Genomic DNA, 8,764 nt, shown 5'->3' on the forward strand with positions numbered 1-8,764 from the left:
GAAGTGTATATGTTAAAGTGTATCACTAACTTAAATTTCAGGAAATGTCATCTAATATATAGTGTCAGAAAGCAGATCTGTAGTTTTCTGAGACAGAAAGACAATTAGGGAAGAGGAAAGGGAAGGATTTCAAGGGGGCACAATAAACTTTGGGTGATGATGTGTATGTTAATTACAGTGATTATTTTGTCAATTTTGAGGACATATGTATGTATCAAAACTAATCAAATTATACACTTTAAATGTTTGTTTATTGTATGCTAGTTTTATCTGGTAAACTATTATATTAAAATAATAGATATAATAAGGAATTGAAAATAATTAGAATGATACTAGAAACAGTTATAACAAAAACTTTGCATGCCCATTTTTGAGATGTATGAAAGAACCCAAACAAAATTAATGTTCTATTAGGCAAACATGGTTTTCAGACTTACGCCATTTTCACAGTACTAATGTTATGGATACAGTTTTATAACTGCTTTTCCATTTTCTATATTTCATGTTAACATTCTAATGGAACACTGAAGCCAGTTTACATTTCTTAGATGAAATGATTAACTGTGGACCTCTTTTAATCTAAGATTTTTTGTTTAGTTCTTTAACTCTTTAGCCTGCAAAATATACTTATATAGAACAGAGTTTTATCGTTTCAGCTTATAGTTTTTTCTGCTTGACATTTCCTAACCATATCTGAAACTATAACTGTATTAACAATTTTTAGTAAGTAACTTGAAAAATAAAACTGATTTTGACTAGAAGATCCAACTTTCTTCAGTGAGATTTCCCAGGCAAGAATACAGGAGTGGGTTGACATTACTTTCTCCAGGCGATCTTGCCAACCCAGGGATCAATCCTAGGTCTCCTGTATTGGCAGGCAGATTCTTAACCACGGAACCCCCAGCAAGCCCCTGCTATTTTAAACTGGCTATTATTTAAAGTTCCCTTCCACTCTTGTATGTTTGCTTTCTTATATATGATTTTTGAAGTAATGCTTTGGAACTTTGTAGATAAATCCTCCTTTATCTCAACCTATTACATCAGAATCCATTTTGAAGTCAACACACACAGATCTTCACAATTACTGGATCTGTGTGTGGGCTCAGTCTCTTCAGTTGTTTCTGACTCTTTGCAACTCCCTGGACTGTAGCCCACCAGGCTCCTCTGTCCATGGGATTCTCCAGGCAAGAATACTGGAGTGGGTTGCCATTTCCTCCTCCAGGGGATCTTCCCAACCCAGGGATAGGACCGTGTTTTCTGTGCCTCCTGCATTGTGGGTTCTTTACCACTAGCGCCACCATGGCCAGAGTCAATTAGTTTCTCGTTCAAAATTTGAACTTAATCATGTTTTGAATTTGACATTTTTACAGATTAAATTTGAATGCAAATCTCTAGGCAATGATTCCAAGACCTCAGACTAAAAGAATTCATCTCAGTGGGAAGATATCTAAGCAACACAATGTTTGTCTCATTTGAAATCTGCAAAAATAAAGTCAACCAAACAACAATAAAAAAAAAATCCTCAAATGTCTACCCCTTCAAGTTTCGACAGTCCCTTTTCAACAAAGCATGGTAAAAATGCAGAACACGGAGGTAAAACAATTGAAACTCATATCAGAATAGATCAGCATGTTGCAGAGACTGAGAAAATGCTACAAGCTCCCAGCTGGGAAAACTTGTAATTGCAACCAGCCAGAACATTGATATAGAGATAGCAAAATTACTAACAAGGGAAAAAGAAAATTTAGGAGACAAATAGAGGAAGCGTTTTCCTATGTATGACAAGAACCCTAGTAAATATGACAAAGTGCTCGTCAAAAGCAGAATGTTGAACTGGCGTGAAGAAAATATAAAATTGATTACTACAATGACAAGCCACATAAAATGCCATAATAACAGCACAGGAACTCATTTCAAATAAAAGTGAAATAAAAACACTCTTCCAAATTAAGGGGGGAAAATGTGAACAAAACTAAACTTCTTCCTTAGGGCAATTCTGTAACCATTGTCAAAAGCAATCAAGACTAATGGTAACATTATCATAATACAAGAATACATATGGCTCTAGGGATTTCTTCAATATATACATCTACAGCCCCAGCTCCTGAAACATCAGGAAAACAGCAATCTAGGAGCTAATATCCCGTTACAGTAGAAGACAAACAAAGCTATGTGATAAATTCATTTCTAAGCCAAAAAGTTTCTCTTCCTTGACTCAGCCATACCAAAATACAGGGAGGCAGAAATATACTTCAGTTAACGTATTCAGGATGGCAACATTATATATATAGATGTCGACTCAAAAACTTATCATTGCAGTTATTTATCAATGAATTTTTGTTCTAAAGTCAGAGAATTAAGAGTTAGGAAAGCTCTAGATCTCATGACAATGGTTATCCCAAAAAAGTTGTTCAGCTAAAAAAAAAATAAAAAATTGCCTAGGTCTATAAGTGATTGTGAAATATATTATCTGCTGAGTATGAAGACTCTTGCTGTCTTTAGAACTGCCTACTGCTTAATCTAACCAGTCATATTCTATTGGACAAGATATCTTTTGTTAGAGGGTAGCATTGGTACTGATTATTAGCAATGGATGTATACAGCGTTTTCCACTCATTGGAAAAGACTCTGATGCTGGGAGGGATTGGGGGCAGGAGGAAAAGGGGACGACAGAGGATGAGATGGTTGGATGGCATCACCGACTCGATGGACGTGAGTTTGAGTGAACTCCGGGAGTTGGTGATGGACAGGGAAGCCTGGCGTGCTGTGATTCATGGGGTCACAAAGAGTCGGACACGACTGAGCGACTGAACTGAACTGAACAGTAGATGCATGAATAATACTGTCCGGTATCAGGTGGGATAGTCCACATTGGTGTAGGTTCTCCTGGCGTTCAAATTTTGTTGGTTCCCAAATCAACAAATAGGACACTAACCAGGAAGCGGATAAGAAGGACTGCGTGGGATCCTGGCAGCCTTGCCAAGAGAACGCCTCTGTGAATCAAATAGTGAACGCTGCACTTGTACCCTGGTATTCACGTGGCCCTTTGCCAAAATTCTGCCTCATGTTAGTGCTTGTCTTTTGTTTGTTTTGTTGCTGTTTTGGAGAAGCTATTTAGACCACCTTCCACAAGCGTGAGAAAACAGTCCACCACAATGGGTAGGCTCGTTGGTATTTAAAACACACAAAACTCTGAATACATGTTCAATTAGAAATCGCAAGGGTGCAAAAATTCTTCCTATTAATGCCTATTATACGTCATTTTATCATTTATTTTCTTTTTTTTAGCATGCCCATGTGTTTACTACTCAAGTGATTTCACATTTATGCATTCAAAAGTGGTGAAAGTGAAGCCGCTCAGTCGTGTCCGACTCTTGGCAACCCCATGGACAGTAATCTGTTAGGCTCCTCTGTCCATGGGATTCTCTAGGCAAGAATATGGGAATGGGTTGCCATTTCCTTCTCCAGGGGATTTTCCCAACCGAGGGATCGAACCAGTGTTTCCTGCATTGAAGGCAGACGCTTTACGGTCCGACCACCAGGCAAGTCCTATTGGCATTCAAAATTCTTCCTCAAATTTATTCATCTATGAGATCTAAAAATCTATGTGATAAAAAATGGCAAAAAAATAAGATACAAATAGAAAATAAAATTCCTCATCAAAATAATTTTATTAAAACAAAAAAATATATTTTTGGTAAAGTGTTCTATATGATTAAATACATTTTAATTTCTCACTGCTACTATTGACTAAAAATGCATCTTTATCCACTCTGTATCCACATCCCTACTTCAAATTTAGGAATTTATTCCAATGAAATAATTTTGAAAATGTCAAGTACCTAAGGATTTGTCATAAATGATGAAGAATTTGTACAATGACATGCCACAGATATAAATGATATATTACAAAGTAATCTATAAATCAAAAAATTGACAAATATGGAATTATAGTTCCAATAGAGTTTTGAAAATCAAGTCACCTCCTCTAAATCTTACAGAAATAAACTTCTCACTTACTGTTATTTAAACTTTACCTATCATGTCTAATTCCAGCTACCATCCATATGTGACCCTAAACTATACAATAATTTATTAATCAATTCCAGATTTGTTAATTTAGTCAGATTTTGGATTATTGGTTACTTTTATTCATATGATTTTACTTTTCACTTTATTTCTGGAAAGCTTGATAAAAATTAAATGTTACTTTTTGTGATTCAAGTTACACAATAATATTTTGTCTCATATTAATAAAGAATGTGCATTTTGCCAAAAAGGAATTGCAGTATTTACTTTATATGTGATATAAATACTTTCATTTGCATGACCAGACAGATTTTTGAGTAAAAATTTCTGTAATTTAAATGTTTCTACAAATACTTTCAGTTCAGTTCAGTTCAGTCGCTCAGTCGTGTCCGACTCTTTGTGACCCCATAAATCGCAGCACGCCAGGCCTCCCTGTCCATCACCAACTCCTGGAGTTCACTCAGACTTACATCCATCGAGTCAGTGACGCCATCCAGCCATCTCATCCTTTGTCGTCCCCTTCTCCTCCTGCCCCCAATCCCTCCCAGTATCAGTCTTTTCCAATAAGTCAACTCTTTGCATGAGGTGGCCAAAATACTGGAGTTCAGGTTTAACACCATTTTTTCCAAAGAAATCCAAGGGTTGATCTCCTTCAGAATGGACTGGTTGTATCTCCTTGAAGTCCAAGGGACTCTCAAGAGTCTTCTCCAATGCCACAGTTCAAAAGCATCAATTCTTTGGCATTCAGCTTTCTTCACAGTCAAATCTCACATCCGTACATGACTACTGGAAAAACCATAGCCTTGACTTGATGGACCTTTGTGGGCAAAGTAATCTCTTTGCTTTTGAATATGCTATCTAGGTTGGTCATAACTTTTCTTCCAAGGAGTAAGCGTCTTTTAATTTCATGGTTGCAGTCACCATCTGCAGTGATTTTGGAGCCTCAAAAAATAAAGTCTGACAGTGTTTCCACTGTTTCCCCATCTATTTCCCATGAAGTGATGCAACCAGATGCCATGATCTTCGTTTTCTGAATGTTGAGCTTTAAGCCAACTTTTTAACCCTCCACTTTCACTTTCATCAAGAGGCTTTTGAGTTCCTCTTCACTTTCTGCCATAAGGGTGGTGTCATCTGCATATCTGAAGTTATTGATATTTCTCCTGGCAATCTTTATTCCAGCTTGTGTTTCTCATGATGTACTCTGCATATAAATTAAATAAGCAGGGTGACAATATACAGCCTTGACATACTCCTTTTCCTATTTGGAACCAGTCTGTTTTTCCATGTCCAGTTCTAACTGTTGCTTCCTCACCTGCATATAGGTTTCTCAAGAGGCAGATCAGGTGGTTTGGTATTCCCATCTCGTTTAGAATTTTCCACAGTTCATTGTGATCCATACAGTCAAAGGCTTTGGCACAGTCAATAAAGCAGAAATAGATGTTTTTCTGGAAGTCTCTTGCTTTTTCGATGATCCAGCGGATGTTGAGAATTTGATCTCTGGTGCCTCTGCCTTTTCTAAAACCATCTTGAACATCTGGAACTTCCGAGTTCACGTATTGCTGAAGCCTGGCTTGGAGAATTTTGTGCATTACTTTACTAGCGTGTGAGATGAGTGCAATTGTGCGGTAGTTTGCGCATTCTTTGGCATTGCCTTTCTTTGAAATTGGAATGAAAACTGACCTTTTCCAGTCCCATGGGCACTGCTGAGTTTTACAAATTTGCTGGCATATTGAGTGCAGCACTTCCACAGCATCATCTTTCAGGATTTGAGACAGCTCAACTGGAATGCCATCACCTCACTAGCTTTGTTCGTAGTGATGTGTTCAAGGTCCACTCTACTTCACATTCCAGGATGTCTGGCTCTAGGTCAGTGATCACACCATCGTGATTATCTTGGTCGTGAAGATCTTTATTTGTACAGTTCTTCTGTGTATTCCTGCCACCTCTACTTAATATATTCTGCTTGTTAGGTCCATACATTTCTGTCCTTTATAGAGCCCATGTTTGCATGAAATGTTCCCTTGGTATCTCTAATTTTCTTGAAGAGATCCCTAGTATTTTGCATTCTTTTCTTTTCCTCTATTTCTTTTCATTGATCACTGAGGAAGGCTTTCTTATCTCTTCTTGCTATTCTTTGGAACTCTGCATTCAGATGCTTATATCTTTCCTTTTCTCCTTCGCTTTTTGCTTCTCTTCTTTTCACAGATATTTGTAAGGCCTCCCCAGACAGTCATTTTGCTTTTTTGCATCTCTTTTCCATGGGGATGGTCTTGATCCCTGTCTCCTGTACAATGTCACAAACCTCCGTCCATAGTTCATCAAGCACTCTATCAGATCTAGTCCCTTAAATCGATTTCTTACTTCCACTGTATAATCATAAGGGATTTGATTTAGGTCATACTGAATGGTCTAGTGGTTTTCCCTACTTTCTTCAATTTCAGTCTGAATTTGGCAATAAGGAGTTCATGACCTGAGCCACAGTCAACTCCTGGTCTTGTTTCTGTTGACTGTATAGAGCTTCTTCATCTTTGGCTGCAAAGAATATAAAAAATCTGATTTCGGTGTTGACTATCTGGTGATATCCGTGTGTAAAGTCTTCTCTTGTTTTGTTGGAAGAGGGTGTTTGCTATAACCAGTGCATTTTCTTGGCAAAACTCTATTAGTCTTTGCCCTGCTTCATTCCATATTCCAAGGTCAAATTTGCCTGTTACTCCAGGTGTTTCTTAACTTCCTACTTTTGCATTCCAGTCCCCTATAATGAAAAGGACATCTTTTTTGGGGTGTTAGTTCTAAAAGGTCTTGTAGGTCTTCATAGAACCGTTCAACTTCAGCTTCTTCAGCGTTACTGGTTGGGGCATAGACTTGGATTACTGTGATATTGAATGGTTTGCCTTGGAAATGAACAGAGATCATTCTGTCGTTTTTGAGATTGCATCCAAGTACTGCATTTCGGACTCTTTTGTTGACCTTGATGGCTACTCCATTTCTTCTGAGGGATTCCTCCCCGCAGTAGTAGATATAATGGTCATCTGATTTAAATTCACCCATTCCAGTCCATTTTAGTTCGCAGAGTCCTAGAATGTTGACATTCACTCGTGCCATCTCCTGTTTGACCACTTCCAATTTGCCTTGATTCATGGACCTGACATTCCAGGTTCCTGTGAAATATTGCTCTTTACAGCATCGGACATTGCTTCTATCACGAGTCACATCCACAGCTGGGTATTGTTTTTGCTTCGGCTCCATCCCTTCATTCTTTCTGGAGTAATTTCTCCACTGATCTCCAGTAGCATATTGGGCACCTACTAACCTGGGAAGTTCCTCTTTCCGTATCCTATCATATTGCCTTTTCATACTGTTCATGGGGTTCTCAAGGCAACAATAAAAGTTGTTTGCTCTTCCCTTCTCCAGTGGACCACATTCTGTCAGCCCTCTCCACTACAACCCGCCCATCTTGGGTGGTCCCGCAGGCATGGCTTAGTTTACTCACTAATTTTAGTTTACTCACAAGTACTTTACTCACTAATTAAAACTCTAAATTTTGTGAGTTCTATGAATAACATTTTCTTAAATATGTAAATTGAAATGAAAGAAATGTTTTCTTAATATAACTTTCTATGTATCATTAACTTATTTACTTAATACAAATTTACATTAAGTGCCTACTACTTAGTAGATACTGTGTTATATGTTATGAGATATACATTTTGATCTTTATTCTCAAGGAGCTTAGATTTTCATAGAATTCAGGAACGACATCCTGTTAGCTCAGATAGTAAAGAATCTGCCTGCAATGCAGGAGACCTGGGTTCCATCCCTGGCTCAGGAAGATCCCCTGGAGAAGGGTAATAGTTACCCACTCCAGTATTCTTGCCTAAAGAATTCCATGGACAGAAGAACCTGGCGGTCTACAGGGGTTCATGGGGTTGCAAAGAGTCAGACACAACTAAGTAACTATCACTTTCACGGTTTTACTTTCATAAACATATCTATTACACAAGCAGAACGTGCCAAGTATTTTGAGAGCTTTACAAATTGCTGTTACAGCATTGGTGGCGGTGTGTGCCAATCACTTCCATCTGGCAGGATTAGAGACCCTTTAAGGAAAAGCAAGCATTGAAACTTGAAAGATGCGTATGCTTTGGGCAAGTGAAAAAAAGGCAAAGGAAGTCTACTCTTGGGCAGAGGAAAGGCTCCAAGTCAAGAAAGTTTAAATGTGGTTCAGGAGCAGACATTATTTATATTTGATTAAATCATAGAGGATAGAATTTCTGGGATATGGGTAAGTTGAGACATGATTAAAAAGAAGCTCTCTTGCACTTGGCCTTGCAAAATTGATTCAGAAAACAATTTTTTATCTCATTGTTTGGTTACCTGCATTTAATGGGAACATTTTCAGGAATAGTTTCAGTGATATCTTTACAATTGCAATGTCTTAGTCATGTACTTAGGGATAACATTCCAACTAAGGAATGTTAAATAAAACAGGATTCTTTGCAGAGTGAATATTTCTGATTAGATTAGTAACACCTAGCAGGTCATTTAAAATTTTCTTTTTATTTTCCCCCTTTATTTAGACTAGTTCTGATAAATTTTTTCTTTCTGTTGAGTTCTGAAGTTTTGTTCACTTACCCACTCTTTTATTTACTAATTCCTTTTTCTGAAAACAAATATGCAAAACTTAAATACTAATTTATTCAGTGCAGTTTAATCATCACCTGAGGTGTTCCATATT

The sequence above is a fragment of the Bos taurus genome, chromosome 7, assembly GCF_002263795.3.
Source record: "Bos taurus isolate L1 Dominette 01449 registration number 42190680 breed Hereford chromosome 7, ARS-UCD2.0, whole genome shotgun sequence".
Taxonomy (NCBI): domain Eukaryota; kingdom Metazoa; phylum Chordata; class Mammalia; order Artiodactyla; family Bovidae; genus Bos; species Bos taurus.